At 43.4% G+C, this 16757-nt stretch overlaps 1 pseudogene; it reads right to left on the reverse strand.

Annotated features, from left to right (window-relative positions):
* Positions 1–801: 801 nt before the first annotated feature.
* LOC141540612 (biotin--protein ligase pseudogene) lies at positions 802–1545 on the reverse strand (annotated as a pseudogene).
* Between the last annotated feature and the right edge of the window lie 15212 nt (positions 1546–16757).

A 16757-nucleotide genomic window follows, 5' to 3' on the forward strand; every position in this document is an offset into this window, starting at 1 on the left:
TCATCTCATTTTGAAGATGGCCACGTCCATGAGAATTGATCATCATATAGCATTGTTGTTGAACTATATGATATTCATTCAACTTTTGTAGTAAATTTCAATATATGAACTACATTGGCCAAGACATTTACTATAAAGTAGTGATTTTCCACTATATCTTTGACCTCTACTCACATATATTAAATTTCTTTAGCCACTTAAGTATAACAAATGCAAATAAGGAAAGCACCATCTCTGAAAGATTATTTATAATTCTTCTCTTAATAAAGAAATAAAAACAAAGGTTTTTTTCTGTATTTTGTGTGGCTTTTATTTATTTATTTGTTTGTTTGTTTGTTTGTTTGTTTTCAAAATATCTCCTTGGTTGAGTCAAAAGGATATTACCATCCCACATAACTGAGCAATGACTCAAGAAGGGGGGCTGATATTTTTTCCCTTTTCAAAGGGAGCTATAATGAGGGGTTGACTATTGTGAAACACCTAAATTTCCCTGTCTTGTTGGCATAAAAGAGCTCCAGGTATCAACATACACCAAGTTCCGTCTAAGAAGGGAAAGGCAGGCGACTCTTCTGAAAAAGAGAGAAATCCCTAGTAAACAAAAAGTAACTAAAAGGCATGAGAAAAATCATTAAGGGAAAAAAACCTCAAGCCTCCCCAATCCCAAACAGAACTTTCTGATGAATGGTAGGAAAGAGCTAAGAAATAAAGCAGGAATGTATTTGCAAGTGGCTATGCACTTTTGCCTGAAATGAAACTCACTTCGATATGGCCCACTCTGCTCTCTTGCTCAGGACAGTTGAATTAATTCTTGGGGATGATGAGGTTTTTCAGCATGTCCAAAGAGTTGCCGTCTGGATGCACAGTCATAACATCCCCTCCTTCTCGATGGACTTGAAGGAAGCCAGAATCGTCAATCCCAACAATCCATACCAGTGGGCCCTCGTCGTTTCCCAGACGGACTTGCTGACCGCTGTGTATCCAGTATTTGTAATAGAGAGGAAGAATGGCATTAGGTCCTTTGTCCTGAAAGGCATCCAGTAGGCTCTCCAGCACAGTTATTGTTCTTGCCACCAGATAATCCACACGTAACAGACTGAGGTTTTGGTTGTGTTTCTTATTATATTCTATGATGAGATCATTGAGGCAAAGAGTAGGGTGACTGTTATTCACATTAACTCCACAGCCAATAAGAATATGACAAGTTGATCCCATAAGCGTTGAGTTGACCAACACTCCCCCAAGCTTCATTTGATCACTGTAGTAGATATCATTGGGCCACTTGACTCTTAAATTGATGTCCTGATAGTCAGGAATGGATCGAACTGCCTCCACCACTGCCAAAGACATCAAGTGTTGAACAAATGGGATTCTCTGACCCAGATGAGAATCTAGGGGGATGTGGAGGTGTAAGGTGGAAAGAGAACATCCCACAGGACTAAGCCAGACATTGCCATCACGACCTTTTCCTTGAGTTTGCTGGGCTGCAATCGCTACTAAACCCAGGTGTGGTGGCACCTCAACCATCAAGCCGTCCAGAAGATCCATTGTGGATGAAGTCACTTCAGCAAACAGAATGATCTTTCCCAGTTGCTTTGTGTGCAAATGTTTTTGATAGAGCTCCAGGTGAAAATGTTCTGGGGCAAAATCCTCTGTGGCAGTGATAACTGGCATATGAGATGGGGTCACTTCCAATTCTGGTGGATGGGATGAAACAAACTGAAGGGTCAGCTTGCTGAATTGCATTACTCCTTCGGGTCCCACATTTCTTGCCAGCCACTGCATAAAAGAAGTTCGGACTTCCTCATCAGCTGTGAGCAAATAGAGAGGAGTCAGGGGAGGAATTTTCTTTAATTCACACCTTAGGCCAAGGACCCTCAGGATCTCCTTCAGGACTTCCAATCGGGTGAAATGGCTTGATTTCAGCAAATTAAAGGCAGCTGGAGCTTCTATCAAAGTGCTGGGAGACATTTCCAAGTGCACCTGACAGAGAATTGCTTCTCCTCCGTTTGTTCCACAAGGCAGGTGAACAATCATCCTGTCTCGATGCACGTTTTCTAAGTAACCCTCTAGCTGTCCAGGATGGGTAGGCAGCTGTCCAGGGCCTTCTTCAAATAGGATCCCACTTGTCACTACATTCAGTTTCATTTCACTGTCATCAGCCTTGGAAAAAACCAATGTCTGGATGCTCTTCTTCAGTTCCTCTTTGCTTTTCAGCTGTAGGCCACCAAACGTGAAGGAGGAAGATAGCCCCAAAACCTTCCCACCTTGGGACAGGTACAAGATGAACTTTTGGGAAACTGCTTCAGAAATAGGCTTTTCTGTGGCAATGATCAACAATAAACAGTGATGCAGCCATGGATGGCTGAGCACATTTTTCTCCTTCAGCTGGGAGATGACATAACAATCAGTGTCAATACAATCCTTCAGAAGGGAATGGAGCTGCTGGAATCTCTGCTGTCCTTTCTGAGAGTCAGAGCCCACAAAGAGTAAAATGTTCGGTGGCTTCTCGGGAATATTGACTCTTCTCCTTCGTCCAGGTTGGCAAGTTGGCTTAACACTGCCTTCTTGGCTGCTGCTGAAACCATGAGGAAGATCTGCAAGGTCTTCTGCAGATGCCAATCTGACAGCTTCAGTGGTGCTGCTTTCTAGTCCCAAACACTCCAGGCAGCTTGAAAGATGGAAGTGATGGTATTCATCCAATCCAGCTCCTTTTCCCCATGCATTGGTGGCTTCTTGCTGACAAGCATTGCCTTTCTTCCGACGATACTCCTCCTTTTGAATCTTTTGGTCATCCCTGTCTCTCAAAGGCTCCAACATTTCTGCTTTGATGTGAAACTCCTCCACTTCTGTGATGTGGGATACTGTCCGTGGCTGTAGTTCTTTTAGCACCGAGGCCTGCAGAGGCACAGAAGCAATGTTTTGGGGTGCCAAACCACTATCCAATTGGAGTCTGTTTTCCATGAATGCAGTGTGATGAAATGATCTCTACTTGCTTCAGCAACTAGCTTCTAAGGCTCACCGGGTCTTCAGGCTAATGGCAAACAAGAGTCTGCCCACTTTCCTGCAAGCAGGAGTGAAAGTCCAGATCTTTGATTTTGTCTTTCAAAGTCCTGAATCTTTTCCTGGGCCCTGTGAGCTTTACTAGAGGCCTTTCTCTGTCCTTGGTTCCCAAGAGCTCGCTTGGAGTGTGTCCGAATCCAAAGATTTGTCCTCCAGCCTCTAGCCAGCTTCAGCCTCTCAATGTCCTCCCAGTGTGTCCAGCCAGCCCCAAAGTACAAGTCGGAATAGATCAGACTCCAAGAGGGTGGGATTGTGGGTTTCCTGGTCCAGTGAATCTCCCCACTGAATCCTGCTCTGAATCTCCTGGAGCTTCCAGTGGGCTTGTCCTTTTATAGGCTCTTTGAAAGGTGTGAACTCTTAAAGGGGGGGGGGAGGTGTGAACTTGTAAAGGGGGGAAAGTGTGAACTCTAAACTAGAGAACAGCTAAGTACCATGCTAATAACCCTGTTACCACTTTGTCAGAACCCTAACACTGCCCCAATGATTTTGCTCTGACTCTCTAATTCAGGGGTTCTCAAACCCACTGAGGATGTTTATGAGGTCCTCCAGATTGTGTTCAATGGACTGAGGGGGCGGAGACAGAGTGTGAGTTTTTGTTTGTACTATAGTCCTGCCCTCCAACAGTGTGAGGGACAGTGAACTGGCCCCCTATTTGAAAGTTTGAGGCCCACTGGGTCTAATTCATCTGTACCTTTGTTATTGCCCATGCCAGAAAAGTTCTTACTCCTCCCTTCTGCTCTAGCTCCTTTCCAGTATCATCTTCTTCAAGAGGTCCTTTCTGAAGCCCTCAGTTGTTTGTACTCTCCTCCTTCCCTAGTATGGTGCTTTAATCTTCTATGTGTCTTTTCTTTGCTTCTCTGTGAACATTAGTCCTTAGTTCTCTTATGGAGATGGAATTGGGCCATTCTCTGAGTCCATTTAGAGAAAGGATCTCAGATCAACCATTCTTCCCAAGCTGCATTTTGAATTCTCTGCCTATGACTACCCTGTCTTTCCTTTCCTTTTTCAGTTCCAAGTTTGTGTTCTCTTTCCCCCCTCAGAATTGGGTAAGCTTTTTGAGGAGAGGGACTATCTTTTTGCTTCTGTTTGTATCCCTAGTGCTTTGCATAGTGCCTGCCACATGGTAGGGGCTTAATAAATGCTTGTTGATTTAAAGGCAGAAATTGTATGATTTGGGGGCTTCTATCCCAAGCACTTAACACAGGGGTTAAACACTGTGCCAGTAGATTCTTAATAAATGCTTTCTTGATGGGTGAATGAAATGCACAATCATTTGTGACTCATTACTATGTTTCAGATAATGTTGTGGGCATTGAGAATATGACAACAAACACGAAAATGAAACAGTTACTCCTTTTTTTTAATAATACTTTTTATTGAACACATATATGCAGGGGTGATTTTGCAGCATTGACAATTGCCGAACCTTTTGTTCCAACTTTCCCCTCCTTCTCCCCACTCCCTCCCCCAGATGTCAGGTTGACCAATACATGTTACATATGTGAAATTCAAGTATAAGTTAAACACGATATATGTCTCCATGTCCAAAGAGTTGTTTTGCTGTCCAAGAAGAATCGGAATTTGAAACAGTGTACAATTAGCCTGTGAAGGATACCCAAAATGCAGGCGGACAGAAATAGAGGGATCGGGAATTCTGTGTAGTGACTCGTAGTCATCTCCCAGAGTTCTTTCGCTGGATGTAGCTGGTTCAGTTCATTACTGCTCTAATGGGACTGATTTGGTTCATCTCATTTTGAAGATGGCCACGTCCATGAGAATTGATCATCATATAGCATTGTTGTTGAACTATATGATATTCATTCAACTTTTGTAGTAAATTTCAATATATGAACTACATTGGCCAAGACATTTACTATAAAGTAGTGATTTTCCACTATATCTTTGACCTCTACTCACATATATTAAATTTCTTTAGCCACTTAAGTATAACAAATGCAAATAAGGAAAGCACCATCTCTGAAAGATTATTTATAATTCTTCTCTTAATAAAGAAATAAAAACAAAGGTTTTTTTCTGTATTTTGTGTGGCTTTTATTTATTTGTTTGTTTGTTTGTTTGTTTGTTTGTTTTCAAAATATCTCCTTGGTTGAGTCAAAAGGATATTACCATCCCACATAACTGAGCAATGACTCAAGAAGGGGGGCTGATATTTTTTCCCTTTTCAAAGGGAGCTATAATGAGGGGTTGACTATTGTGAAACACCTAAATTTCCCTGTCTTGTTGGCATAAAAGAGCTCCAGGTATCAACATACACCAAGTTCCGTCTAAGAAGGGAAAGGCAGGCGACTCTTCTGAAAAAGAGAGAAATCCCTAGTAAACAAAAAGTAACTAAAAGGCATGAGAAAAATCATTAAGGGAAAAAAACCTCAAGCCTCCCCAATCCCAAACAGAACTTTCTGATGAATGGTAGGAAAGAGCTAAGAAATAAAGCAGGAATGTATTTGCAAGTGGCTATGCACTTTTGCCTGAAATGAAACTCACTTCGATATGGCCCACTCTGCTCTCTTGCTCAGGACAGTTGAATTAATTCTTGGGGATGATGAGGTTTTTCAGCATGTCCAAAGAGTTGCCGTCTGGATGCACAGTCATAACATCCCCTCCTTCTCGATGGACTTGAAGGAAGCCAGAATCGTCAATCCCAACAATCCATCCCAGTGGGCCCTCGTCGTTTCCCAGACGGACTTGCTGACCGCTGTGTATCCAGTATTTGTAATAGAGAGGAAGAATGGCATTAGGTCCTTTGTCCTGAAAGGCATCCAGTAGGCTCTCCAGCACAGTTATTGTTCTTGCCACAAGATAATCCACACGTAACAGACTGAGGTTTTGGTTGTGTTTCTTATTATATTCTATGATGAGATCATTGAGGCAAAGAGTAGGGTGACTGTTATTCACATTAACTCCACAGCCAATAAGAATATGACAAGTTGATCCCATAAGCGTTGAGTTGACCAACACTCCCCCAAGCTTCATTTGATCACTGTAGTAGATATCATTGGGCCACTTGACTCTTAAATTGATGTCCTGATAGTCAGGAATGGATCGAACTGCCTCCACCACTGCCAAAGACATCAAGTGTTGAACAAATGGGATTCTCTGACCCAGATGAGAATCTAGGGGGATGTGGAGGTGTAAGGTGGAAAGAGAACATCCCACAGGACTAAGCCAGACATTGCCATCACGACCTTTTCCTTGAGTTTGCTGGGCTGCAATCGCTACTAAACCCAGGTGTGGTGGCACCTCAACCATCAAGCCGTCCAGAAGATCCATTGTGGATGAAGTCACTTCAGCAAACAGAATGATCTTTCCCAGTTGCTTTGTGTGCAAATGTTTTTGATAGAGCTCCAGGTGAAAATGTTCTGGGGCAAAATCCTCTGTGGCAGTGATAACTGGCATATGAGATGGGGTCACTTCCAATTCTGGTGGATGGGATGAAACAAACTGAAGGGTCAGCTTGCTGAATTGCATTACTCCTTCGGGTCCCACATTTCTTGCCAGCCACTGCATAAAAGAAGTTCGGACTTCCTCATCAGCTGTGAGCAAATAGAGAGGAGTCAGGGGAGGAATTTTCTTTAATTCACACCTTAGGCCAAGGACCCTCAGGATCTCCTTCAGGACTTCCAATCGGGTGAAATGGCTTGATTTCAGCAAATTAAAGGCAGCTGGAGCTTCTATCAAAGTGCTGGGAGACATTTCCAAGTGCACCTGACAGAGAATTGCTTCTCCTCCGTTTGTTCCACAAGGCAGGTGAACAATCATCCTGTCTCGATGCACGTTTTCTAAGTAACCCTCTAGCTGTCCAGGATGGGTAGGCAGCTGTCCAGGGCCTTCTTCAAATAGGATCCCACTTGTCACTACATTCAGTTTCATTTCACTGTCATCAGCCTTGGAAAAAACCAATGTCTGGATGCTCTTCTTCAGTTCCTCTTTGCTTTTCAGCTGTAGGCCACCAAACGTGAAGGAGGAAGATAGCCCCAAAACCTTCCCACCTTGGGACAGGTACAAGATGAACTTTTGGGAAACTGCTTCAGAAATAGGCTCTTCTGTGGCAATGATCAACAATAAACAGTGATGCAGCCATGGATGGCTGAGCACATTTTTCTCCTTCAGCTGGGAGATGACATAACAATCAGTGTCAATACAATCCTTCAGAAGGGAATGGAGCTGCTGGAATCTCTGCTGTCCTTTCTGAGAGTCAGAGCCCACAAAGAGTAAAATGTTCGGTGGCTTCTCGGGAATATTGACTCTTCTCCTTCGTCCAGGTTGGCAAGTTGGCTTAACACTGCCTTCTTGGCTGCTGCTGAAACCATGAGGAAGATCTGCAAGGTCTTCTGCAGATGCCAATCTGACAGCTTCAGTGGTGCTGCTTTCTAGTCCCAAACACTCCAGGCAGCTTGAAAGATGGAAGTGATGGTATTCATCCAATCCAGCTCCTTTTCCCCATGCATTGGTGGCTTCTTGCTGACAAGCATTGCCTTTCTTCCGACGATACTCCTCCTTTTGAATCTTTTGGTCATCCCTGTCTCTCAAAGGCTCCAACATTTCTGCTTTGATGTGAAACTCCTCCACTTCTGTGATGTGGGATACTGTCCGTGGCTGTAGTTCTTTTAGCACCGAGGCCTGCAGAGGCACAGAAGCAATGTTTTGGGGTGCCAAACCACTATCCAATTGGAGTCTGTTTTCCATGAATGCAGTGTGATGAAATGATCTCTACTTGCTTCAGCAACTAGCTTCTAAGGCTCACCGGGTCTTCAGGCTAATGGCAAACAAGAGTCTGCCCACTTTCCTGCAAGCAGGAGTGAAAGTCCAGATCTTTGATTTTGTCTTTCAAAGTCCTGAATCTTTTCCTGGGCCCTGTGAGCTTTACTAGAGGCCTTTCTCTGTCCTTGGTTCCCAAGAGCTCGCTTGGAGTGTGTCCGAATCCAAAGATTTGTCCTCCAGCCTCTAGCCAGCTTCAGCCTCTCAATGTCCTCCCAGTGTGTCCAGCCAGCCCCAAAGTACAAGTCGGAATAGATCAGACTCCAAGAGGGTGGGATTGTGGGTTTCCTGGTCCAGTGAATCTCCCCACTGAATCCTGCTCTGAATCTCCTGGAGCTTCCAGTGGGCTTGTCCTTTTATAGGCTCTTTGAAAGGTGTGAACTCTTAAAGGGGGGGGGGAGGTGTGAACTTGTAAAGGGGGGAAAGTGTGAACTCTAAACTAGAGAACAGCTAAGTACCATGCTAATAACCCTGTTACCACTTTGTCAGAACCCTAACACTGCCCCAATGATTTTGCTCTGACTCTCTAATTCAGGGGTTCTCAAACCCACTGAGGATGTTTATGAGGTCCTCCAGATTGTGTTCAATGGACTGAGGGGGCGGAGACAGAGTGTGAGTTTTTGTTTGTACTATAGTCCTGCCCTCCAACAGTGTGAGGGACAGTGAACTGGCCCCCTATTTGAAAGTTTGAGGCCCACTGGGTCTAATTCATCTGTACCTTTGTTATTGCCCATGCCAGAAAAGTTCTTACTCCTCCCTTCTGCTCTAGCTCCTTTCCAGTATCATCTTCTTCAAGAGGTCCTTTCTGAAGCCCTCAGTTGTTTGTACTCTCCTCCTTCCCTAGTATGGTGCTTTAATCTTCTATGTGTCTTTTCTTTGCTTCTCTGTGAACATTAGTCCTTAGTTCTCTTATGGAGATGGAATTGGGCCATTCTCTGAGTCCATTTAGAGAAAGGATCTCAGATCAACCATTCTTCCCAAGCTGCATTTTGAATTCTCTGTCTATGACTACCCTGTCTTTCCTTTCCTTTTTCAGTTCCAAGTTTGTGTTCTCTTTCCCCCCTCAGAATTGGGTAAGCTTTTTGAGGAGAGGGACTATCTTTTTGCTTCTGTTTGTATCCCTAGTGCTTTGCATAGTGCCTGCCACATGGTAGGGGCTTAATAAATGCTTGTTGATTTAAAGGCAGAAATTGTATGATTTGGGGGCTTCTATCCCAAGCACTTAACACAGGGGTTAAACACTGTGCCAGTAGATTCTTAATAAATGCTTTCTTGATGGGTGAATGAAATGCACAATCATTTGTGACTCATTACTATGTTTCAGATAATGTTGTGGGCATTGAGAATATGACAACAAACACGAAAATGAAACAGTTACTCCTTTTTTTTAATAATACTTTTTATTGAACACATATATGCAGGGGTGATTTTGCAGCATTGACAATTGCCGAACCTTTTGTTCCAACTTTCCCCTCCTTCTCCCCACTCCCTCCCCCAGATGTCAGGTTGACCAATACATGTTACATATGTGAAATTCAAGTATAAGTTAAACACGATATATGTCTCCATGTCCAAAGAGTTGTTTTGCTGTCCAAGAAGAATCGGAATTTGAAACAGTGTACAATTAGCCTGTGAAGGATACCCAAAATGCAGGCGGACAGAAATAGAGGGATCGGGAATTCTGTGTAGTGACTCGTAGTCATCTCCCAGAGTTCTTTCGCTGGATGTAGCTGGTTCAGTTCATTACTGCTCTAATGGGACTGATTTGGTTCATCTCATTTTGAAGATGGCCACGTCCATGAGAATTGATCATCATATAGCATTGTTGTTGAACTATATGATATTCATTCAACTTTTGTAGTAAATTTCAATATATGAACTACATTGGCCAAGACATTTACTATAAAGTAGTGATTTTCCACTATATCTTTGACCTCTACTCACATATATTAAATTTCTTTAGCCACTTAAGTATAACAAATGCAAATAAGGAAAGCACCATCTCTGAAAGATTATTTATAATTCTTCTCTTAATAAAGAAATAAAAACAAAGGTTTTTTTCTGTATTTTGTGTGGCTTTTATTTATTTGTTTGTTTGTTTGTTTGTTTGTTTGTTTTCAAAATATCTCCTTGGTTGAGTCAAAAGGATATTACCATCCCACATAACTGAGCAATGACTCAAGAAGGGGGGCTGATATTTTTTCCCTTTTCAAAGGGAGCTATAATGAGGGGTTGACTATTGTGAAACACCTAAATTTCCCTGTCTTGTTGGCATAAAAGAGCTCCAGGTATCAACATACACCAAGTTCCGTCTAAGAAGGGAAAGGCAGGCGACTCTTCTGAAAAAGAGAGAAATCCCTAGTAAACAAAAAGTAACTAAAAGGCATGAGAAAAATCATTAAGGGAAAAAAACCTCAAGCCTCCCCAATCCCAAACAGAACTTTCTGATGAATGGTAGGAAAGAGCTAAGAAATAAAGCAGGAATGTATTTGCAAGTGGCTATGCACTTTTGCCTGAAATGAAACTCACTTCGATATGGCCCACTCTGCTCTCTTGCTCAGGACAGTTGAATTAATTCTTGGGGATGATGAGGTTTTTCAGCATGTCCAAAGAGTTGCCGTCTGGATGCACAGTCATAACATCCCCTCCTTCTCGATGGACTTGAAGGAAGCCAGAATCGTCAATCCCAACAATCCATCCCAGTGGGCCCTCGTCGTTTCCCAGACGGACTTGCTGACCGCTGTGTATCCAGTATTTGTAATAGAGAGGAAGAATGGCATTAGGTCCTTTGTCCTGAAAGGCATCCAGTAGGCTCTCCAGCACAGTTATTGTTCTTGCCACCAGATAATCCACACGTAACAGACTGAGGTTTTGGTTGTGTTTCTTATTATATTCTATGATGAGATCATTGAGGCAAAGAGTAGGGTGACTGTTATTCACATTAACTCCACAGCCAATAAGAATATGACAAGTTGATCCCATAAGCGTTGAGTTGACCAACACTCCCCCAAGCTTCATTTGATCACTGTAGTAGATATCATTGGGCCACTTGACTCTTAAATTGATGTCCTGATAGTCAGGAATGGATCGAACTGCCTCCACCACTGCCAAAGACATCAAGTGTTGAACAAATGGGATTCTCTGACCCAGATGAGAATCTAGGGGGATGTGGAGGTGTAAGGTGGAAAGAGAACATCCCACAGGACTAAGCCAGACATTGCCATCACGACCTTTTCCTTGAGTTTGCTGGGCTGCAATCGCTACTAAACCCAGGTGTGGTGGCACCTCAACCATCAAGCCGTCCAGAAGATCCATTGTGGATGAAGTCACTTCAGCAAACAGAATGATCTTTCCCAGTTGCTTTGTGTGCAAATGTTTTTGATAGAGCTCCAGGTGAAAATGTTCTGGGGCAAAATCCTCTGTGGCAGTGATAACTGGCATATGAGATGGGGTCACTTCCAATTCTGGTGGATGGGATGAAACAAACTGAAGGGTCAGCTTGCTGAATTGCATTACTCCTTCGGGTCCCACATTTCTTGCCAGCCACTGCATAAAAGAAGTTCGGACTTCCTCATCAGCTGTGAGCAAATAGAGAGGAGTCAGGGGAGGAATTTTCTTTAATTCACACCTTAGGCCAAGGACCCTCAGGATCTCCTTCAGGACTTCCAATCGGGTGAAATGGCTTGATTTCAGCAAATTAAAGGCAGCTGGAGCTTCTATCAAAGTGCTGGGAGACATTTCCAAGTGCACCTGACAGAGAATTGCTTCTCCTCCGTTTGTTCCACAAGGCAGGTGAACAATCATCCTGTCTCGATGCACGTTTTCTAAGTAACCCTCTAGCTGTCCAGGATGGGTAGGCAGCTGTCCAGGGCCTTCTTCAAATAGGATCCCACTTGTCACTACATTCAGTTTCATTTCACTGTCATCAGCCTTGGAAAAAACCAATGTCTGGATGCTCTTCTTCAGTTCCTCTTTGCTTTTCAGCTGTAGGCCACCAAACGTGAAGGAGGAAGATAGCCCCAAAACCTTCCCACCTTGGGACAGGTACAAGATGAACTTTTGGGAAACTGCTTCAGAAATAGGCTCTTCTGTGGCAATGATCAACAATAAACAGTGATGCAGCCATGGATGGCTGAGCACATTTTTCTCCTTCAGCTGGGAGATGACATAACAATCAGTGTCAATACAATCCTTCAGAAGGGAATGGAGCTGCTGGAATCTCTGCTGTCCTTTCTGAGAGTCAGAGCCCACAAAGAGTAAAATGTTCGGTGGCTTCTCGGGAATATTGACTCTTCTCCTTCGTCCAGGTTGGCAAGTTGGCTTAACACTGCCTTCTTGGCTGCTGCTGAAACCATGAGGAAGATCTGCAAGGTCTTCTGCAGATGCCAATCTGACAGCTTCAGTGGTGCTGCTTTCTAGTCCCAAACACTCCAGGCAGCTTGAAAGATGGAAGTGATGGTATTCATCCAATCCAGCTCCTTTTCCCCATGCATTGGTGGCTTCTTGCTGACAAGCATTGCCTTTCTTCCGACGATACTCCTCCTTTTGAATCTTTTGGTCATCCCTGTCTCTCAAAGGCTCCAACATTTCTGCTTTGATGTGAAACTCCTCCACTTCTGTGATGTGGGATACTGTCCGTGGCTGTAGTTCTTTTAGCACCGAGGCCTGCAGAGGCACAGAAGCAATGTTTTGGGGTGCCAAACCACTATCCAATTGGAGTCTGTTTTCCATGAATGCAGTGTGATGAAATGATCTCTACTTGCTTCAGCAACTAGCTTCTAAGGCTCACCGGGTCTTCAGGCTAATGGCAAACAAGAGTCTGCCCACTTTCCTGCAAGCAGGAGTGAAAGTCCAGATCTTTGATTTTGTCTTTCAAAGTCCTGAATCTTTTCCTGGGCCCTGTGAGCTTTACTAGAGGCCTTTCTCTGTCCTTGGTTCCCAAGAGCTCGCTTGGAGTGTGTCCGAATCCAAAGATTTGTCCTCCAGCCTCTAGCCAGCTTCAGCCTGTCAATGTCCTCCCAGTGTGTCCAGCCAGCCCCAAAGTACAAGTCGGAATAGATCAGACTCCAAGAGGGTGGGATTGTGGGTTTCCTGGTCCAGTGAATCTCCCCACTGAATCCTGCTCTGAATCTCCTGGAGCTTCCAGTGGGCTTGTCCTTTTATAGGCTCTTTGAAAGGTGTGAACTCTTAAAGGGGGGGGGGGAGGTGTGAACTTGTAAAGGGGGGAAAGTGTGAACTCTAAACTAGAGAACAGCTAAGTACCATGCTAATAACCCTGTTACCACTTTGTCAGAACCCTAACACTGCCCCAATGATTTTGCTCTGACTCTCTAATTCAGGGGTTCTCAAACCCACTGAGGATGTTTATGAGGTCCTCCAGATTGTGTTCAATGGACTGAGGGGGCGGAGACAGAGTGTGAGTTTTTGTTTGTACTATAGTCCTGCCCTCCAACAGTGTGAGGGACAGTGAACTGGCCCCCTATTTGAAAGTTTGAGGCCCACTGGGTCTAATTCATCTGTACCTTTGTTATTGCCCATGCCAGAAAAGTTCTTACTCCTCCCTTCTGCTCTAGCTCCTTTCCAGTATCATCTTCTTCAAGAGGTCCTTTCTGAAGCCCTCAGTTGTTTGTACTCTCCTCCTTCCCTAGTATGGTGCTTTAATCTTCTATGTGTCTTTTCTTTGCTTCTCTGTGAACATTAGTCCTTAGTTCTCTTATGGAGATGGAATTGGGCCATTCTCTGAGTCCATTTAGAGAAAGGATCTCAGATCAACCATTCTTCCCAAGCTGCATTTTGAATTCTCTGCCTATGACTACCCTGTCTTTCCTTTCCTTTTTCAGTTCCAAGTTTGTGTTCTCTTTCCCCCCTCAGAATTGGGTAAGCTTTTTGAGGAGAGGGACTATCTTTTTGCTTCTGTTTGTATCCCTAGTGCTTTGCATAGTGCCTGCCACATGGTAGGGGCTTAATAAATGCTTGTTGATTTAAAGGCAGAAATTGTATGATTTGGGGGCTTCTATCCCAAGCACTTAACACAGGGGTTAAACACTGTGCCAGTAGATTCTTAATAAATGCTTTCTTGATGGGTGAATGAAATGCACAATCATTTGTGACTCATTACTATGTTTCAGATAATGTTGTGGGCATTGAGAATATGACAACAAACACGAAAATGAAACAGTTACTCCTTTTTTTTAATAATACTTTTTATTGAACACATATATGCAGGGGTGATTTTGCAGCATTGACAATTGCCGAACCTTTTGTTCCAACTTTCCCCTCCTTCTCCCCACTCCCTCCCCCAGATGTCAGGTTGACCAATACATGTTACATATGTGAAATTCAAGTATAAGTTAAACACGATATATGTCTCCATGTCCAAAGAGTTGTTTTGCTGTCCAAGAAGAATCGGAATTTGAAACAGTGTACAATTAGCCTGTGAAGGATACCCAAAATGCAGGCGGACAGAAATAGAGGGATCGGGAATTCTGTGTAGTGACTCGTAGTCATCTCCCAGAGTTCTTTCGCTGGATGTAGCTGGTTCAGTTCATTACTGCTCTAATGGGACTGATTTGGTTCATCTCATTTTGAAGATGGCCACGTCCATGAGAATTGATCATCATATAGCATTGTTGTTGAACTATATGATATTCATTCAACTTTTGTAGTAAATTTCAATATATGAACTACATTGGCCAAGACATTTACTATAAAGTAGTGATTTTCCACTATATCTTTGACCTCTACTCACATATATTAAATTTCTTTAGCCACTTAAGTATAACAAATGCAAATAAGGAAAGCACCATCTCTGAAAGATTATTTATAATTCTTCTCTTAATAAAGAAATAAAAACAAAGGTTTTTTTCTGTATTTTGTGTGGCTTTTATTTATTTGTTTGTTTGTTTGTTTGTTTGTTTGTTTTCAAAATATCTCCTTGGTTGAGTCAAAAGGATATTACCATCCCACATAACTGAGCAATGACTCAAGAAGGGGGGCTGATATTTTTTCCCTTTTCAAAGGGAGCTATAATGAGGGGTTGACTATTGTGAAACACCTAAATTTCCCTGTCTTGTTGGCATAAAAGAGCTCCAGGTATCAACATACACCAAGTTCCGTCTAAGAAGGGAAAGGCAGGCGACTCTTCTGAAAAAGAGAGAAATCCCTAGTAAACAAAAAGTAACTAAAAGGCATGAGAAAAATCATTAAGGGAAAAAAACCTCAAGCCTCCCCAATCCCAAACAGAACTTTCTGATGAATGGTAGGAAAGAGCTAAGAAATAAAGCAGGAATGTATTTGCAAGTGGCTATGCACTTTTGCCTGAAATGAAACTCACTTCGATATGGCCCACTCTGCTCTCTTGCTCAGGACAGTTGAATTAATTCTTGGGGATGATGAGGTTTTTCAGCATGTCCAAAGAGTTGCCGTCTGGATGCACAGTCATAACATCCCCTCCTTCTCGATGGACTTGAAGGAAGCCAGAATCGTCAATCCCAACAATCCATCCCAGTGGGCCCTCGTCGTTTCCCAGACGGACTTGCTGACCGCTGTGTATCCAGTATTTGTAATAGAGAGGAAGAATGGCATTAGGTCCTTTGTCCTGAAAGGCATCCAGTAGGCTCTCCAGCACAGTTATTGTTCTTGCCACCAGATAATCCACACGTAACAGACTGAGGTTTTGGTTGTGTTTCTTATTATATTCTATGATGAGATCATTGAGGCAAAGAGTAGGGTGACTGTTATTCACATTAACTCCACAGCCAATAAGAATATGACAAGTTGATCCCATAAGCGTTGAGTTGACCAACACTCCCCCAAGCTTCATTTGATCACTGTAGTAGATATCATTGGGCCACTTGACTCTTAAATTGATGTCCTGATAGTCAGGAATGGATCGAACTGCCTCCACCACTGCCAAAGACATCAAGTGTTGAACAAATGGGATTCTCTGACCCAGATGAGAATCTAGGGGGATGTGGAGGTGTAAGGTGGAAAGAGAACATCCCACAGGACTAAGCCAGACATTGCCATCACGACCTTTTCCTTGAGTTTGCTGGGCTGCAATCGCTACTAAACCCAGGTGTGGTGGCACCTCAACCATCAAGCCGTCCAGAAGATCCATTGTGGATGAAGTCACTTCAGCAAACAGAATGATCTTTCCCAGTTGCTTTGTGTGCAAATGTTTTTGATAGAGCTCCAGGTGAAAATGTTCTGGGGCAAAATCCTCTGTGGCAGTGATAACTGGCATATGAGATGGGGTCACTTCCAATTCTGGTGGATGGGATGAAACAAACTGAAGGGTCAGCTTGCTGAATTGCATTACTCCTTCGGGTCCCACATTTCTTGCCAGCCACTGCATAAAAGAAGTTCGGACTTCCTCATCAGCTGTGAGCAAATAGAGAGGAGTCAGGGGAGGAATTTTCTTTAATTCACACCTTAGGCCAAGGACCCTCAGGATCTCCTTCAGGACTTCCAATCGGGTGAAATGGCTTGATTTCAGCAAATTAAAGGCAGCTGGAGCTTCTATCAAAGTGCTGGGAGACATTTCCAAGTGCACCTGACAGAGAATTGCTTCTCCTCCGTTTGTTCCACAAGGCAGGTGAACAATCATCCTGTCTCGATGCACGTTTTCTAAGTAACCCTCTAGCTGTCCAGGATGGGTAGGCAGCTGTCCAGGGCCTTCTTCAAATAGGATCCCACTTGTCACTACATTCAGTTTCATTTCACTGTCATCAGCCTTGGAAAAAACCAATGTCTGGATGCTCTTCTTCAGTTCCTCTTTGCTTTTCAGCTGTAGGCCACCAAACGTGAAGGAGGAAGATAGCCCCAAAACCTTCCCACCTTGGGACAGGTACAAGATGAACTTTTGGGAAACTGCTTCAGAAATAGGCTCTTCTGTGGCAATGATCAACAATAAACAGTGA

This window comes from Sminthopsis crassicaudata, chromosome 4 (genome assembly GCF_048593235.1).
Source record: "Sminthopsis crassicaudata isolate SCR6 chromosome 4, ASM4859323v1, whole genome shotgun sequence".
Lineage (NCBI taxonomy): Eukaryota > Metazoa > Chordata > Mammalia > Dasyuromorphia > Dasyuridae > Sminthopsis > Sminthopsis crassicaudata.